We start from the raw sequence: 19,520 nt of genomic DNA on the forward strand, positions 1-19,520 counted from the left end.
TCTGCTGTTAAAAGTCTGATCGTACACCACCAACATCACGCCACCCCCTGACCCCCTCCCTCATTTTTTCTTAGTATTCATGCATTATGAATCTCGGTACCATGTTTAAGCTTTCACAGGACAGCCGGCGGGCAACGAGACAACATATGCGCTTCGTTTAATGCTCCTAAAGAGTAATTAAATTATTATTTAGTAATTCTTTGCAAAGCTTTCTTTAAGCTACACACTTCAATCTGTCGTTGCACATCACCCATAATACGGCCCCCATTGTCTTTAAATATGAATTTGCTGCTGTTTTTTTTATCCCTTGGGACAGCGGGAAAACACAGTAAACGCTTCATATAGCGCCTCCAAACAGAAAGAAAGTGAGCATTTACAATTTTAGCTGAGTTTCTAATTGAGCCACACACTTCAGAGTTTAACTGCACACATCACCCCAATTCCTTTGGAATATACATTCGGTGAATTACTTTTTTTTTCTCTCAGGACACTGTTTAAACCTACATATAAGGTTTTCGAGCAGCATACAATGAGAAACGAAGACCAAGGAGTACGCGGCGCTGATGTGCTTAATTCATGCGCAGACAATGCCAGGAGCGAGATTGGTGCTGAAACCACAAAGACGAGTCGTGTTTTAATTAAGGAGAAAGCGACCCATGTAACAATGACTTTCACTGTACCCCGAATGCTAAAGAGCGAAGTACGAAGCTAGAAAGCCAGATTGCGACACACGGGAGAAAGCATTTGACACAGCACCGCACACGGCACGTGGAGGTTGTGTTTGCGGCTTCACCAGCGGCAAGTTTTGTATGTTACTGCACTTGTTTCCATGTAAAGAAAAATCCCGATAACCACTAATTTAGACACCGCCTTTCCCTCCCTTCTCTGCCTCCCCCCCTCCCCTGTAATGCTACACAGGTAGAAGGAAGGAGAGCATTTCCCGTATAGGATTTCCTTGGCTGATGCCTCGGTTGGCTTTTTGTGATGTTTGAGTGAATGTCGAACCCTTCAGTTTCTTCATTTGTGTCTCACGACAGCACCTCAGGCACAAAGGTAGTGCTCACTTTTCGTTCTGTCGCAGTAAAGAGCGGAAACGGAAGCTCTGTATCCGTGCCTTGTGCAGGTAAAGTGTTATTCAGTGCAGCGTCAGTTCCTTTTTTCCCACTGCACCTGACTCGCGCATTCGACTTCTGTTCTTTACGACAATGTCACCTCCGATAACTTAAGGGACCGAACCAATTTTTCAGTTGTTGATGCTGCACCTTTAACCTCATTCATGAAACTTAAAATCGGTCACACTCCCCAAACGCATCAGGTTAGCCAAATTGCTGCCACCTTAAGTTCGACCAGTGAAACGCGTCAAGAACCTAGATCGGCATTTCCAACAAGTAAACAGGCGAAGAAAAATGTAAGAAAATATAAGAAGACATTATAGGACGCGCGAAGGCAAACCTAGCAACAATTGCAACGGGCCTTTCACGTACGCGCAGCGTAAACGAGTGGTAACCTCGCCGTCGCACAATTAGGCAAAATTTGCCGACAGCCGCACGAGAAAGGCGGATACACTTGCTCCCGCAATACTTTTGTGTGCGCGAAACTCACTCTAATTTTTGTTTCTAAATCATCAATGATGATTTGAGCCTGCAGAAGTCGTTGACATGTTTCCTTTTCCTTCCACTGAGGCGTTAAAAGAAAACAACCAAAATATATAAGTGACGGCTGCACTGCAACAACACCAATAGTAGTGCGAACTACGCACTTTATATGGAGTTAGTCCCTCAGCGATGATTATTCGTTACATGCAATGGCAACAAAATGAACGAGAAAATGCATACGCAGCGATCTAGCAAAGCAGTTGGTGGTGCTTTCTGCAATAATGTGCGTGATGTGTGTAATCATAACCGCTTTCTATTTGCTCGCGAGGAAGCTTTAGCTCGGCGCACCCGCCGTGGTTGCTTCGTGGCTATGGTGTTGTGCTGCTAGTCACGAGGTCGCGGTATCGAATCCCGGCCAAGGCAGCTGCGTTTCAATGGAGGCGAAATGCGAAAACGCCCGTATACTTATATTTAGGTGCACGTTAAAGAGCACCAGGCCGTCCAAATTTCCGGAGTCCCCCATTGCGGCGTGCCTCATAATCAGATCGTGGTTTTGGCACGTAGAGCCCCATAATTTATATTTTCTTTTTTTTTTTTGACTCGGCGCTTCTATCTAAATACATGGGAACGGAGAAATCGTTTTTTTTTTTTCGGCAACCACTGCACTTTCTTGTATGAGGCTTACTTCATTTCAAAAAGTTAAAATCTAGTGACTGTTTCACCCAAATATTAATTTATGCCGATATTGATTTCGTAGAAATTGTTTAAACTTGCAAAATTTCTGAAAACGAAACAGTAGCGTTAAAGGGTTGTAAGCTTTAGAAAGAAACACGATATCAAAATTGTGTAAACTCCTTACAAAAGTATATCTAAAGCGGGCAAAATTGACGTATTGTACGACTTTCAAATGTACCACTAACATTGGAGCAGAACTTTTGTGAAACCTTCGTCACCATTGCAAAAACTTTACCCGATCTGTACATTAATATTGTCACGAGCAGTGGCGAAGGCAAGGACGCTGTAGTGGGGCTGGGCCAGAGTCTCTCCTGTCGGACTGAAATACCTGCTAAAACCTGTGTGCCCTGTGCAGTATTGACTAACCAAGTTCCACCGTTCACTGTTGAGCAAATACTCCGCGACGTCGCTTGGCTTTGGGTGCTGTAACGGACGCAGCTTGCAGACCTGCGGTACCTGTTTTTGTTGCGGAGTTACGAATTTGTAGACTTTGTGCTGCCAGTCTTTTCTTAAGCTTGGCATTTTTTTACATGCTCGTAAAATATTCCGAGGCTTAAATTAACATTCCGACTCCGACAGTCACTAAAATTTAGCCATCTTTCTTAAATGCGACAAATTTCATTCGAATAGGTCCAGGGATGATCTCATAAAAGCGTTTCTGCGCTTGACATCATGATTTCTTATGGGTGGCATCAGAGTTGTGCCCGAGCTAAAGATTCCTGTCAATGACAAGCAACATTTAACATCAGTTTTCTGCACAAGACAAAAAGAGCTAGCCTGTCATAAGACCACTGAAGATATATTTAACGCTCAAAGTGAACATAGGAGTGTTTGTACCTCATTTCTGGAAAGACGCTGGGTAGACCAACGATTACGTCATCGTTATCTTTATTAAGAATATTTTCACGCCTATCTCTTTAATTTCTTTTTAATATTATTGCAGTACTAATCCTTCATTTCTTTACGGTTCTTTTGTACGTGTGCAAATCACACAGAAATGGAGCAGCCGAAACACTCTCTACTGCAGTCTCTCCACAGCCACCGACTTACACGGGAACAGAACAGAATGCATTGCAGAAAATGGGGCTAAGGAATGGTTGTTTTGAGTCGAGGGTGGACCACGAACGACGTGAAACCTCATCAGTGCTAGCCGTCTGGCAAGCCAATGACTACAACAATGTGGGGCGAAACACCATGATTATACACAAAAAATGGCCCCAGTTTCAGAAGAGGCTAGTGCCATCTAAGAAGGTTATCAAAAGAATTGTGGTTTAAATTGACGCAGGATTTCTAAGGAGGCCGTCGTCAAGATATGATGCCTCACGTAGTGCAGTGAGTCAGCGTATTAGTTTTTTTTTCTATTTTTGTGCCTGTTAGTTAGGTCATTCGTTCTCTTTAACATAATCTTCTGTTACCTCAGAGTCACGGAACTTAGAAAGCCCTCTTGCGAAAGATTTTACAAAGCTAGTACAGATTTTCTTTTTTCAATGTTTCGAACTCGAACGAGCGTTGCTTCATAAGACATCTTTCCAGTGGTGGCATTATGTGGTTACATATTCTCTCGGCTGTCATCGTTTCTCTTCAGCGACCTGTCGTCCTTTACCTGTTTGACGTAGCATGCTGAGAATAAAGGTAACGCTGAAACTTCGCTTTTTTAACGGTGTTTTTTAATAGCGTATATTCCTCACCCATTCAACCGGGCTAAACAACAATAACGTTTCGAAAAATGGTCCCACAATGTCAATATAGACATGCTGTAAATATACAACGCTACGAAAAATGCCGGCTTGTCTGCTACGGCACGGCGGTAACAGCAGATCGTCAGGGAGCTTGCTCTGCTGTTAAATTAAGTTGCTGCTGATGGGACCGTTCATCTATGTCGTGTCATTTATGGCAGAGACCCGCCGCGGTGGCTTAGCGGCTATGGTGCTGCGCTGCTATGCACGTGGTCGCGGGATGAAATACCGGCCGCGGCGGCTGCATTTCGATGGGGGCGAAATGCAAAAACGCCCGTGTCCCGTGCGTTAATTGGGGGCGCGTCAAAAATCCTCTCGTGATAAAAATTAATCAGGAGTCCCCACTAGGGCGTGCCTAATAATCAAATTTTGGTTCTGGCCCGTAAAACCCCAGAATTCGGCTTCATTTATGGTAGACCACTTCGACGTCAAGGATTAAAATCTGCTGCTTACACAACTGTCCGCATGCGCTTACTAAATTAAATGAGGTGCATTAGCGCAAGCTCTTGGGCCAGTTGGTGCATGATGAACTTGAAAAAGGGGGTACCAGCGAAACACAAAGGACGCGCACACAAGAAAAAGGTGTTAGACACAGACGGACGCTGGACCAGCGGACCAGCATCCGGACCAGCGTCCGTCCGTGTCTAACACCTTTTCCTTGTGTGCGCGTCCTTTGCGTTTCGCTGGTACCCCCTTTTTCAAGTAAACTAAATGAGTTACAGATACCGGCTGTCCCGTGTAACTTGAGCCAAACATTAAAAATATGGAAATGCCACGTAGCTGGAAACAGCCAAGGTAATCTTGTTTGCCGTCGCGAGGAGATCCTCAGAATATTTTTCGAATTTTGCCTAATTACACAATTAGTCGTAATTAATAAACCTCACAAATATTATAATTAGGTGAAAAGTGTCAATAAGAAAATTGTAGAGCAACATGAAAAACTCCCGATACAGCTCTATGTTTCTCGATGCGTGTTACATCAAAGTGTTTTTTCCAAGCATGATAGAAGCCCGCAAATACACGCAAAGTGCCTCGAGGTCGTCAAGGTTGAGGGCAGGGCTTGGAGGCGATTGGACCGGATGAAAAAGACACAGATGAAATATAAGGGTGGGCGGTCACTGCTGCAGTGTTGCTCTCGCCCGCGTATTGCCCAACTGGTGTACTGCACATATGAGTGCCGTCAGTGCTGAGCCCAGCTGTTGTGTAGAGCGCGAGCACTGAGAGGGGTCGGCAATCGACTAAAGAAGGACGCCTCGGCGCAGCAGCGCAAGACCGTGGTAGCTTGCAGTGGTGTTCGGGCCTGTGCGCCAGGCATGCGTCGCAGTGGCAAAGTGTAGACAACGCTTTGGACACACGCGAAGTGCCTCGAGTGGCCAGTCGCGTGGCAGTTCTGCGTGTATTCGCGGGCGTCTCTCTTGCTTAAAAGAAACACTTTTAAGTAGCACGTATTGAACAACAGAAAGCTGTATCTGGACTTTTTCATGCTGCTCTACAATATTTTCATTGACATTTTTCATCTGACTATAGTAGTTGAGAAGCTGGTTAATTATTCAAAGCTAATTATGTAATTAGGCGGAATGCAAGAAAGTAATCTGAGCATCTACAAGCGACCGCAAACAACGCTACCTTCGGTCCAGCTACATGGCATTTGCCCATTTTTAATGTTTTTAAGTTGCGTGGGACACCCGACGTAAGCTGACATTGGCGCACAAATACCACCCCGGCTAATCCTTGACACATAAATATTCGGTACGTACAACTTGCAGTTGCAACACACAGCACATAAAGATGTGCAGCATACTCGTAGTTACAACAGCGTTGCATTGTCACATATAAGCTAAAATAAAAACACGAGAACACAAGGACGTTCTCAAAACGCTTATGCTAATTACCAGTCACTGCCTGCCACCTTATCACGCCGTTCCCAACGTACGGGCAGAAATTCCCAATGCGCATACAATAAGAACACAGCCAGAAGCGTAGGCATAACTCCATAAGCAAGCAAAACTTGCACATGTTTACACTTTCAGCCTGCTTACGTAATGACACTCTTGAACAACGGCTCATTTGTCTAAACACCGTGTACCAACCGCCAGATGGGAAAAGAGTAACGACACTTAGAGCTTCCAGTAAACAGTTCGTTGGGATAAAGAGGAATTAGTACGCTAGTTTCAAAACTGTTGGATAGGAAATTACTGAATATCAGTTCTGTTCATTCGCGCTAAACATATACACAACAAGGAAAAGCAGGTTACTTGCAGCTCGTTGATCCTGTACCAGTCTCTCAATATTTATTTTACAGAACAAGTGAATATTTGGGAGACATTTTCACGGTTCTCAGTTAACTAAGATTCTTTTCAAATAAGGCCCCTACAAAAGACGTATATTAATCTGTTTATGATTTATGTTTCGAAGTAGAGTCTGTCACAAAGGGCTTCAAACAGAAAGCAGGCCTGCAGCGTGCAACTCATAATTCAAGAAACGGGGAAGATTTGTTTCACCTTCGGATACTTGAGTGGTTATCGGTGCTCGCTCATGTATCGCAAATACTGCGTACGGTCAGCGTGTCCTTTTGCAGTTTGATGCTATCTTCTCTGCTACATTATATGTTCACACGTTGCCACGCTAGAAGTTTTGTTCACTGTGCTTTCTTCAGCATTGTGTACCTCATCCATAGCGCCAAGATGTAGTATGGACATGGTGTCATGGACAATCCAATTCTACAGTTGACCTGTGGTTCCGTGCCATTTTCTGACGCCATAATGCTGCCCATGCCATTACACGCCTACATGCGACATATATGCAACATGCATTGATTCTTGTCCGTTTGGGCGTATTCCGAGGCGACTGGTTAAAGAAAGAATCAGCGGTCAGATTACGACTAGGCTTTGTGGACAGCTGTGTGTTCTAATGAGTGTTGCAACGTTATCAACATGCTATATAAAAGCACGTCCGAGCGCCGGTTCAAAGGTTGTAGCAAGCGCAGTTAACTAACAAGAAACAATAGCGGACTGGCTCGCTCGAAGGCCTCGGCAGGGAACTACCAGAATACATTGGTTGTCTAGGCTCGCCTGCATATTTTGCCCAACAAACTCCATTAACAAATGTGTAACGAAAAAAATCAGAGCCCGTCGAAGGCACGTTTGTGTAGCAGAAACCCCACACATTTAAACCTTCTGCTGTCCAAAAATACTTCCTGTTAGCTGTAATTTTTTTTAACTGGTGAACAAGATAACAGCGAAGGAAAAACACAAGTTCACTGTGTAGCTAAATGATATTGGCAAACGCAGCTGTTTGCAAACCCATTAATATTCTTACTGCAGTTCTTTCTTAATTATCTTAATATCCTTCTAAGTTGAACAACTTGTGGCGTGCTCAACGTATGCTATGCCAGACAAGTCATCCCAAATGAACATTGTCGCATGCTTTAAAGAAATGCGAGCTTTTTACTGTGGTTTCCAGCACTCTTCGGCATTCACGCGGGGTATGCACCACAACCGTGTAGCTATTAGGTAAGACGTACATATTTATGAAAAAGCAAAATAAACTTTTTAGTTGGGTGCTGGCTGCTGCTTCACCTTCTTTCATAACATTTTTTTCTTCCTACAGATACTGTGAAAGTGTTCAGTGCTACCGCTCAATACAGCACGCGTCTGGCGGCGTTATAGTCAATCCACATTTTGCATGTGTCTTGCACTTGCATGCGCACGGAAGTCTGTGACCGGATTAAAGACAAGAAATGGTGCGTGTGTCTTTAAATTGCTAACATAGGCCCAGTTAGCTGTACATTCATCGGGTAAGCAACTGAAATCGTTTCTATAGTTGCGTGGGATTACGAAGCGGCCGTCGTGGCGATAGTGTATTGCCACAATTGTAAGCTTCAACCTGCTAGAACGAGCAGTTCAATGCAGTCCACTTGCTCTGACCAATATCTTTAGCTTCCAGACCATAGGAGTGCTTGTTATGAAATGCATTCCTCGTTGTTTCTTAGACTTGACGTTCGTCTTTTACGTTGTGTGACATGCATGACGAGGCAAGAGCCCTTGAGGAACCAATCTGCGCTTTTGGTCTCATCGAGTGCTCATGCGTTGACGGAAATTTCTTCTTCCTTCATAGGGGCTCTCAGTGACGTAAGCGATCCAGCTCCTGGTGGTGCACTGATACATGGCTTAGCCAGGGCCCAAGTGTGCATGCAAATGCAACCCACGCAGACAGATCGCCAGAGCGCGTGGTGATAACTTTTTATGTGTGGGCAGTTGCTATCGATAGTAATTGCTTTCTGAGCTGCAGGCAGTCGCCGTGGACGTTCGGTGATACGATTATGATTAGCGTTTACGATTATTTGGATGTAAAGCATTCCGCTCTTCTTTAAGCAGTTAGAATTGTCTGACTTTTCGACACCAGAAAGAGTGAAAAATATTTAAGTGGAGCAACAAAATAACGGGCTACTTTTTCTCATAGACGTTCATGAAATAAAAGGAAGCCCACATGACGTAAAATAAAGTACGGTTGCTATCGCCAAGGGCCAGATAATTAAACGTTAATGATAAGTAGTTGGTTAATTACTGGCGCGCACTCGACTATTCTTTACTTTCTCTGCTTCGCAAACAAATAAACAGAAATAAAACACAGAAGTGGTGGAAACTTAGATTATTTAACAAATAAGACTTACAATTTCTGCAGAAAGATAAATTTAACATATGGCTATATATTATGACTCTTGTACATTTGATCAGAATGTAAAGAAGAAGCGTACATTTCGAGAGGAAAAGTGTAGCTGCCGAGGCTAATGAGGCAAATGAGCGGCTATCATGGAAACTTCTTACGGCTTAGAGGACAACATCGGCAGCGATCAATGATACCGATGAGCGACGCGGCTGCACCGAGCGCTGTCGTTCAACTGCCACCGTGGCAGAGGAGCAAGGCAGCAACAGGGATGTGCAAGCGTGGCAAGGCCCGCCATTACCGCAGCATGGTTTCAGAACCGACGAGCCTGTCAGCCAGCCTGGAGCCACCAGGGTCTCTTACATTCGACCACCAACACTCGTCCTGGAAGCGACGTGGAAGTTTGAGAGCGTGTTGGACAAAGCGAACTGTGCGAAAAAGGTGAGAGTGGAATATCAGATCGACCACATGAATGAGCAAGCACCAACATACTCCCTTAGCCAAGAGAGAGAGAGAGAAACTTTATTTGCTTATTTCAAGGATTTAGAGTCTCGAGGTCTCCGGCGTCTTCTTGGGCGCCGGCGACTTGGAGCCTCTTCCGGCAAGGGTGGGCCCCTATTCCAGGGCTCCACTGAGCCTAGCTACCTCACTAGCGTGCTGCACTAAGGCCCTTTGGGCCGTGAGCTCGCAGCTGGTAAGCCGACTCTCCCATTGCTCCGCACTCGGGTTATTGCGTTGGTGGAATGATTGATTGTGCTTAAATTCCCATGTGACATGATAGAGTGTGGGTGTGGCCCCGCACCATGGGCAGGTGTCTCTGTATTGTGTTGGGTACATTTTGTTTAGGATGTATAAATTTGGGAAGGAGTTTGTCTGCAATCTGCGCCAACTCGTTGCTTCCTCCTTCGTTAGAGCTTTGTGCAGTGGGGAATATTTGGCTCTCGTCCCTCTGTGTAAGTTTAAGGTTTCTGTGTATCCTCTTTCACAAGCATGTGGGTGATACTCCAGGGCGTGCGACTGCTCTGCTCGGAACGTGGTCTCTCGAGCTAGGCTATCTGCCCTTTCGTTACCCTCTATGCCTGCGTGGGCCGGAATCCAGATTAACTTGTGCGTAACGTTCCTCTCGGCGCAGTTGGCTCCGCCAAGAATTCTGAGGGCAGCTTTGCTAATCCTGCCCCTCGTGTAATTTCTGCACGCTTCCTTCGAGTCTGTTAAGATGTTTAGAGGCCTGCCTGTCCTATATCCTTCTACTGCCGCCAGCGCCACGGCAATTTCCTCGGCCTCCGCTGTGCCGGCTGCCTTTGCCGTCGCACATGTGATCAGATTCCCGTCGCCGTCCACCACCACCGCCGTGGCCGTGCGCTTCCCTTGTCGCGGGCACGTGGCAGCATCCGTGTATACCGTGTTGTCTTGTCGCGCTAGTGTCTTTTCCATGTATTCGGCTCGCGCCTGCCTTCTGCTCTCGTGGAGGTTGGGGTCCATGTTCTTAGGTACTGGCCTAACGCTTATTCTTTTTCTTAGGCAGTCGGGCACGTCTGCGTATCTATCTACGTGTCCGCTCGTGTCCCGTCCCAGCCTAGTCAGGAGCGCTCTTCCTGCAGGGGTACTTTTGAGTCTGGCTTTTTGCGTTTCGAGCAGGGCTTTCGTCAGTTCGCTGAAAGTGTTGCTGATGCCCAGTTGGAGCAGCTTTTTGTTTGACGTGTTTTTTGGCAGATGGAGAGCAGTCTTGTATGCTTTCCTGAGTATCGTGTCCGCCTGTTCCCTCTCTCCTTTGGTCATCGCGTGGTACGGTAGCGAGTAGATGACTCGGCTGACGACCAGGCTGCCGACGAGTTTGAGTGTGTATTCCTCTTTCATGCCGCATCTTTTTGGGAGACCCTGTTGATCATCCAGCCCACCTGCTCCGTCGCTTTACTCAGCAGGCTGATGGTGTGGCTTCATTTTCTGCTGCCCTGTAGCCACATGCCCAGAATTCTGATCATGTTCTTTTCCGGGATGTTTTGACCGTCAAGCGTTACTTTCAGTGTTGCTTGGGTGGGGTGTCTACATACTCTCAGTAGTTCGGATTTTTCTGTGGAGCATACCAGTCCCCTCTCTCTGGTGTACTTTTTCGGCACAGCGCGCAGCCTCTTGTAGCTTCTCTTGTTTTTCTCCCAGTGAACCTTGCGTGACCCAAACCGTGACGCCGTCCGCGTACATCGCGTGTTGGATGCCCTGGATCTCGCCGAGTCGTTTTGCCAGGCCGATCATCGCCACATTAAATAGCACGGGCGATATCACGGAGCCTTGGGGTGTGCCTTTACAAGGTGTGGAGAAGGTGTCGCTTCTCAACTCTGCCAGCCCTGCCGTTGCCATTCTGTCGGTTAGGAAGCCCTTGACGTAGTCGTGTACTTTCCTTCCGCAGTTGGTGTTGTTGAGGCCCTCCATTATGGCCGCGTGGCTGACGTTGTCGAAAGCGCCTTTGATGTCGACCGCCATCACAACGCTTTCACCCGCCTTGGGCATTGTGTCGAGTACCTCCTCTTCAGATTCAGATTGAATGGGATGAGGAGACAGATTCTTTCATTCTTGTGACATATAAGAAGAGAAGGTTCGAGGGAATTCCTGTGGTATTCCGACCAATTGAAGAAATGAAAACGTCTTGGAAAGTAAACCCGAATGTTGTAGCCTTTAAACCGTAGCGCTAGCAAAAGAGAAAGTAGGTTATTTCCGAGTGAACAAAGACGGAAGTTTCTCAGTCACTGAGTTCGCTCGTCTCAGCCAAAAATTTGTTGTCATGTGTGGCTGGCTCACTAGTGAAGCCTTTTATTCCGCAGTCATACATACGAAATGTTGGCAAAATCAGAAACGTACCTCTAAAATACACAGAAGAACAATTACCAGAATATTTAAGAGAGGCAGGAGTGACATCAGCCAGACGCCAGACGCCAGACCCGTTACATACGTCAAGAAATGGCACCGTGGAATCGCGTCCTGTGAGAAGTGTATTTTGCAATTTCGCTTTGACCAACCAATCCCAGAGCGAGTGTGTTTTGACTTCACTAGTCATCCAGTCGAGTAATATCTGGGGTCAGCCAGACGCTGCTACTACTGCCAGAGATTTGGTCACTTAGCGAATAACTGCCGAGGAACAAGTCACTGCAAAATATGTAAAGAAGACCACCATCACAAAGACTGCAAGTCTGTAAGACAACCTAAGTGCGCAAACTGCAACGGGCTCCACACTGCATCATTTTCTGGATGCCCACAGAACAAAGCGGCCTCTCTTCAATACCAACACGATATTATCTATGGTCGCACACAACAGCGCGGAGCACCGGAATCAAACATGAATACAATGAACCCAGGCAACCTACCTCGACCACAAGCGCCTAAGCATCAGGAGACTTCTATGCAATATGCAAAAGTCGCCAGGGGGCCACAACACCGAGGGCAACGTTTTGGGCATCACAAAGCCAACATTAAGCTCGACAAGATGCTCAGGAGGGATCTCAACAGAAGAGCAAGAACATCGCTAACGTGCGACAGAATACGAGCATACCGCCACCAGTAAGTATAACGAAACAAACGAACTCCTCTGCATCTATTGCTGAACTTGTCATACCAATGTTCCGTGCTTTAAAAGCCATACTTGCCGCGATTTCACAGATTAACAACCTCCCATAGGTCAAAGCCGGATTACCGATGGAACAATTGATATTGCAAAACACTGCATCAGCCATTGCGCGATCAGGGCATGAATACTCGCTATCAAAATGTCGCCATGTGGAATGTGAATAGTCTTCGCTCTACGTGTGCGGATTTTAGAAAACTGGTGGCTCAGTTACACTATTCAGTGTTATGCATTATAGAGGCTAGTGCAGACAACGCTTTTAAAGGCTGGCTGACTACGTTGTTTATACGTCCTCTAGATCTTCAGAATTAAGCATAGCGATGATCTGTGTTCGACAAGACCTGCGGTCAGCGTTATTAAGAGACGCAGCGTCAGGCATCTCAGAATACGTAGCATGTGAAGTTCGGTTTGGCCGAGTAAATATAACTATGATCAGTGTTTATCTACAACCCTCTACAAACATTTCACCTTACACTTTGACGGGCCTCTTTCACAAAAGATGTAATATTTTGCAGAGATTTCAATGCCCGCCATGTCATGTGGGGAAGCACCTACTCTGACCGTCGTGGAAATGACCTAGAAAAGGCAACTCGTATACCAACGCACTGCTCGAAAATATGGCGGGCTTCGGCAGGCACCGTGTACCATGGATGCTATTTTAGATCTTGTTACATACGTAGATCATGAGAGCAGCTATGGAAGAATCACCATTGCAGTGCTTCTAGACATAAAGCGTGCATTTGACACAGCCAGCCACACTCACGTTCTACGTGGGTTATTTCAGTTGGACATAGTTGGCCGAATACTGAGATGGATTGCGTATTTCTCCTGATACAAGGAAATCTGTATTGAAACTGCTGATGACAAAAGCACAGAGCATAAAGTGAATCAAGGCATTCCGCAGGGTAGTGTATTCAGTCCATTTCTATTTAATTGTGTTATGGCTAAATTACCCCATATCCTGTCTGCTACCTTGAATTATTCACTACGTGCAGACGAGTTGTGCATATGGGCATCTGACTCGAGTACTCAAGCGATTCAGCAAGAGCTACAGGCTGGCCAAACACTAATAATTCTTTTGAAAAACAGAGTTATGATTATTCCGCATGAGAAAACTGCTGTGCTTCCTTTTACAAGGAAATGACTCAAGACATTTCAGCTCGTGCTAGGCTCGCAGCGTCTGCAACTTTTACGACAACACAAGTTCTTGGGTATTATCATAGACAGATCGCTATCATGGACTTCCCAAATAAAAGCATTAGAGGAGAAAGTCAACTCCCTAATCAACATTCTTCGTCGATTTGCTGTAATAAGATGGGGTAGTTGAATCTCTTCTTTATCACACATACACTCGGCAATCATTAGACAAAGAATAGCATGATCTGATCCTGTGTTACATGCAATATCCTGTAATCTAGAGGAAACAATTCAAAGGTTGCTGGCCAGAAGCCCTCGCATATGTATTGGTGTTCCGCCTGCAGCTGCCAGTGCTTTGGTAATTGCTGAGTTCCGCCAACCAACTTTTCATGCACTAATATTTATGGAAACGTGTCACTTTTTTCGTTTTGCTACACAACACGCTAATCATCCACTATGCCAACACCTTCAAGATAGAATCGCTGCACGCATACATGAAGAAATACGGCGCTGCAAAAACTTACTGCTTGCTTACGAATACTGGCGTACTCGCGCAACTCATCCTCCATGGCGACAAGCAATTCCAGAAATAGCTACTTCAATTCCTGGAGTAGGTCGCAAATGTAATATGCCCGTAGTTGCGATAAAGCAATTAACTTTATCACATCTGCACACTGAGTACGTAGATCGCATTCATGTGTATGCCAATGAATCATGCTGGAAACAAAGCTCTACATCTGCGTTTTATATACCTGCATACCAAGAGAGAAAAGCTTATAAGCGTTGCCAATTTACAACGTCGACAAGTGCAGTATTTTACGCAATACTTTCTGCTTTACGCTGCATACGTCAGCAGTTAGAACCACTTGGTTGGGCAATTCTGAGTGACTCACAAGCTTCATTGCTGTGCTTAAATGAAATCAGCTTAAGCAAAGTAAACAGTACATTGACATGGGAAATACAGAAGACATATACGCCATAGCGAAAGATCTACGACACGACATAACTTTCCAGTGGAATCCAAGTCAGTGTGAAATCATAGGAAATGTAACAGCTGATCACATGGCACGCGCAGCACATCAAGAGAATTAGTTATCACTACTTCCTCTAGCGGCAACTGATGCGCGATGTCTATTGAACAAGCTATGCGGTAGATACTAGAATAGAATTCTATATTGCGTTTAAAATTAGTCGATCTGTTGAAACAACGGTTCATAGGCTTCGGCTAGGCTTCGGCTTAAGCTAGGCCCTGTCTATACTAAAAGCTCCTTGTATAGGATAACAGTGCTACATGCTCATGTGAAGAGGCTGAAGAAGACGTAGAACACCATCTTCTACACTGTAGAAATCATGGTGCTCCCTGCAAAAACCTTTTGCGAAACTACATGGCTTGGATAGGTGGCCACTATTCTTAGGAAAAATTTTAGGTGCATGGCCAAAAGAAAAACTTCAAAACATCGCTGCGCGCGCATTAGTACAGTTCTTGGAGGAATCAAAAATATCACAAAAATACTAAGTCACACAATAGCTATTGCTCGCATTGTTATTTTTGAAAGGCACCCTTAATTACATGTTCATTGTGTCTTCGTGTTCCTGTAGCATTTGCATTTGTATTTAGAGTGCGGCATTCAAGTGCCCAAGATCTGTGTGAAAATATTAGTTTTGTGAATATTTACGCTGTGTGAAATCATATGTTGCGTGTGAAAATTTGGGTTTTGTGAGTGTTTATGCTATGTGAACTCTTATGCTGCACGAACATTTATTTATATTCCAATACTTAGACTTAGAATATTCGTTCATGTGTATATTAGTCCAGTTTTGTGATTGTTGACAACTTTCCGACGATAACTGTCATGTAAGAGAAGAGAAGTAGCCGGCGCCCCACTTAGGCACCAACCTCTCCTTAAGTATATTTAACAAGAAACCGGTACATTTCAAAAAGGGCGAAATGCGAAAACAGCCGCGTACTTAGATTTAGGTGCACGTTAAAGAACCCCGGGTGGTTCAAATTATTCCGGAGTCCCTCATTACGGCGTGCCTCATAATCAGATCGTGGTTTTGGCACGTAAAACCACCTAATTATTTTAAAAGAAGTGTAGGCTGTGGAAGACGAGAACGAAAGAGGATTGATAATTCAGACTCCACCTTGTACATCGTTTAACTGAAGATAGCGCCTTCTGAAGCCTGCACAATATGACCCCTCTATTATAGGCCTTCAAAAAATTGGCCAGCGTAACTTTTTTTTGTGTTTCGCCGCAGTGAATGCTCACGTTTTCTATGGCTCAACAAATGCACCATCCTCAATGCACAGATATTGTTTCGACAACCAATGCTACAGTACTGCTTATATGTTACATTCCGTTGGCCTGAACGTGCGGTGTAATAAGGATGGGCAGTTGAGGCAAAATGCGAGCGAGTAAAAATTGTCGTTTCAATCAAAGCCGCAACACAGTATTCAAGAGAAAATAATAAAGTTCTACTCTACATGCAATGACCCATGCATTCCTGAGGGTTCCATACCGTTATTGCCCGTGGAGAACAACGGAATCAAGAAACCTATCTTTTTCAACATATGCAGCGAGCAAGTGCGTTTTATGATGTGGTGCATGGCATGTGAGAAAATAGTAATCTAACGTGGTATTGAAGTCTTACGATAAAGATCCCAGCAGAAAGAGTTAAGACGGTTCTAGCAATTACGTTCAAGTTTTCTAATACTGGTAGCAATCGTGAGCTCATTCACGAGCTTGAAGGAAAGAACCAGTCAAAAAACACAAAGGACAAGAGGAGAGGTTCACACCACAACGACTGGTGGTGGTAGTCGTTGTGGTGTGAACCTCTCCTTTTGTCCTTTGTGTTGTTTGACTGGTTCTTTTCCTTCAAGTACGTACCAACTGGCTCGGATTTCAACCCTTCTCATTCACAAAGGCACTTAGCACAAATATACAATAAATAAAGCTAACGACATACCTCAAGATTCTTTTATGTCTTTTATTGTAATTTTTTTGTATAATAATATAAGAGGACATAACATTATTCTTATTTAGGCCTCCTAAACGTCAAATAGCTAAGAACCTTAACATCGTGAAGTAGAATCTTCATGTTCATACCTTAAAAAGAACAATAGCTTAGAAAAACGCATCGTATCTAGTGACCGAAATACTCAACATAGTTCCGCTCAAGATGGGGAAACTTAGCGCAGCTGAGTCAAAAAAAGACATATTTGTGGTGTATACTTACGTCTCTGAATAAGAGCAACGAGAAGGCGCATTTAGATGCTGGCCGTAGGAGTAGAAGTAACGCACCGGGATTGCTTCAGATTCAGAAGAAAAAAGACAGCTCACATGGCGACAGAAACAAAATAGAAGTAGCTCCTAAGAGATCTTCGCTTAGAATAAAGAAAAAGGCAAAGAGTTAGAGACTGAGAGAAACAGCAACGTTCGTAGCATGATACTGCTGAACCGCTTACATAACTTTTCTTTTTTTTTTAGCAGTGCAGATATTCCCCCGCGTCCAACCACCGGACCACCCAAGAGGCTACGGGCATCAGAAACTTGGAAGAAGCGCTGCAGTTTCCACGTACGCGTAGATCGCTTAAGGTGACTCGCTGTCCCCTACACTTACGGTGACAATCAAGCCTTGTCTACACCGGTTCCCCAGTGAACGGGCCTGCGGCAGGCAATAGAAGATCTTCCTTCTTTGGCCATGCGAGTCTTCCGCCGACACGACAACCATAAAAAGTTTTTACGATCACTTCTCTGTTTGGGAAGTGCCACAAGTATTGTGCCCTTCTCTACTGTTTTCTGTTGGTTTCACCGTTTTTCATGGGCCTCACACACATAACGCAAAAAACAAATAGGCGACAAAACTGGGCGCGTAGGTTTTCCTGCCATTGCGAGAGGGAGAATCTTTTCATTCTTTTTTTTTTCTAACCTTGACTATCCTGTAGTTTAAACTCCTTTGTTTTCTGTTTCTGTACTCACAGAAGCTATTACCACTCTTTAGCAGCGAATACCTCGACATTCTGGTCTTGCGTAGAAGAAGTAGAGGAAAGATACGTTTCACAAACTTGTCCTTACCAGCGTGGTTTGTAAGGCGAAAGCCTTACATGGCTCGTTTCAATGGTTCATACCTGAAAAACGCGGTGTCTTGTCGAGTGCTACAATACTATCATCACCAGCAATGGTTCACACCCCGTAAGTACCCTAAGCAATGGCTTATACCACCTTAAGGTAGAGGCTACAAGGGCTCAGTAAAGTGAAGCGAACAGTGCTTATATTCATCGAAATAACCCATAGAACACACAGAACAACATTATGTTTCAATAAAAAAGAATCTCAAGAGAAGCATCCGAATCATTAATAAGGCATTGCGTACGCCACTCGGACGTACGCTACGGCCGAGGATCCTCGCCAAGAGAGAAGCGAGGTGCGACGTGCGAAGCGGCGGAAGCAAGGTGTTGGACCCCGAATGCTGCTTTCTCCTGCTTAGGGGGTGCAACGTAAAGTCGCAGAGAAACGTCGTTGGCGCGAGTGTGACCTCACTATACGAGCGCGCGAAGCCGCAGCTAAGCGTCGAAAACGAGCCGAAGAAGCCGAACTGGTAAAGCAGGAACGCGACGATGCGACACGGCAACGTAGAGAAGAGGCCGAGGCTCGCAGACAACGGCTTGCCACATCTGTACTTCACAATGCGTCCCGCTATGTCTTGTAAGATGTCTGACCCTTCCGATCGTATAACCTATCAAGTGTGCAGCAGGCTGTGCAGCAGGTAACATGCTGCCGAACGTTTTTGTTTTGGAGATGAAGTTCGATGTGCTGGCGGTTTAGAGATATTTTGGAGGCGCAGCCTACACAGTTCCTCACGTTGGCAGCAATCTGACGACGACATCGATATCCAAAACCGCCTGTGTAGTCAGACTTAAATGTATGGTAAAGAGGTCAATGTCACCTACTAGTGGAATGGGCACACAACAGTGCTGTGCGTTATCCCACATAAATACAGCAAATTTATTTCTAGGACGACACAAATGTCATACTTTTGGAATTGTCGTTTACTGTTACGAACTGCATGCAATCATGCCGGTCTTTCATATACCGACCGCCTAGTTTATTCAAGTTAGCCAGATCAGGGTAAACGGCACTGGTATCATACTTTAGAGAGGGATATGGGCATATGTGTGGCTATTTCATAATATTAATCCAAACAAGAGAGAGGCTTGCAGGAAGATGGATGCGTGAAGTGATTAACATTGGCAAAACAAGGAATGTCGCTGAAGCCAACGTTTTGACAAGGTGTGTTGTTGAAGGCTGCCGCGAACTCTGAGAAAGAATAGCCACCTTGTCAAAACGATGGCTTCAGCAACATGCCTAGTCGTAGCCTTATACTCAATCAATCAATCTTTATTTTCATTCTGTCAATGATACAAAAAGAAGGACTGTGACAAAAAGCTGTTTTTCAGAACAGCTTGACTAGGCCACAGCCCCATGGAAAAAAAAAATGTTGGTTATATCTTTAGTACATGCAATCGTGCTTACATGACTATTACAGTTGCTTCTTATTTGAGTACTGCTACTTTGCACTTGTTCACTCTGTCCTTGGCTTTTCTGAGTTTGTTGTACTATATTTGTGGTGCTTAAGGCACTTTTTTTTGCTTACACCATGTTCAGTGAGTAAAACATTTATAAAGCAGATGTTCATAAAAATTCGGACTCAAGTATAGAACTACTCACAAGTTAACTTTCGCAACAGCATCCTATCCAGAAGAAAATCATGCAAAACACTTTCCTGTACTGCTGTTGGGTGAAGTGGAGAACCGTACCCTACGCATAATTTCCGGACCTTCTTTGTGAGTACATTAACAACCGTCGCGACTTAAGCACAGATATGCGGAGTAGAGAAGTGACGGAGCAACAGAAGCGATACGTAATTGCCTGTGCAGTTCTGCTGTTCCCTCGTGCTCAACAACAGTCCCTTATTCGCGCAAGAGCATAGTCGTGTATCGTCTCAGCGAACAAGTGTACTGCCAAATGCGGCGGGTAA

Source organism: Dermacentor andersoni, chromosome 2 (genome assembly GCF_023375885.2).
Source record: "Dermacentor andersoni chromosome 2, qqDerAnde1_hic_scaffold, whole genome shotgun sequence".
Taxonomy (NCBI): Eukaryota; Metazoa; Arthropoda; class Arachnida; order Ixodida; family Ixodidae; genus Dermacentor; species Dermacentor andersoni.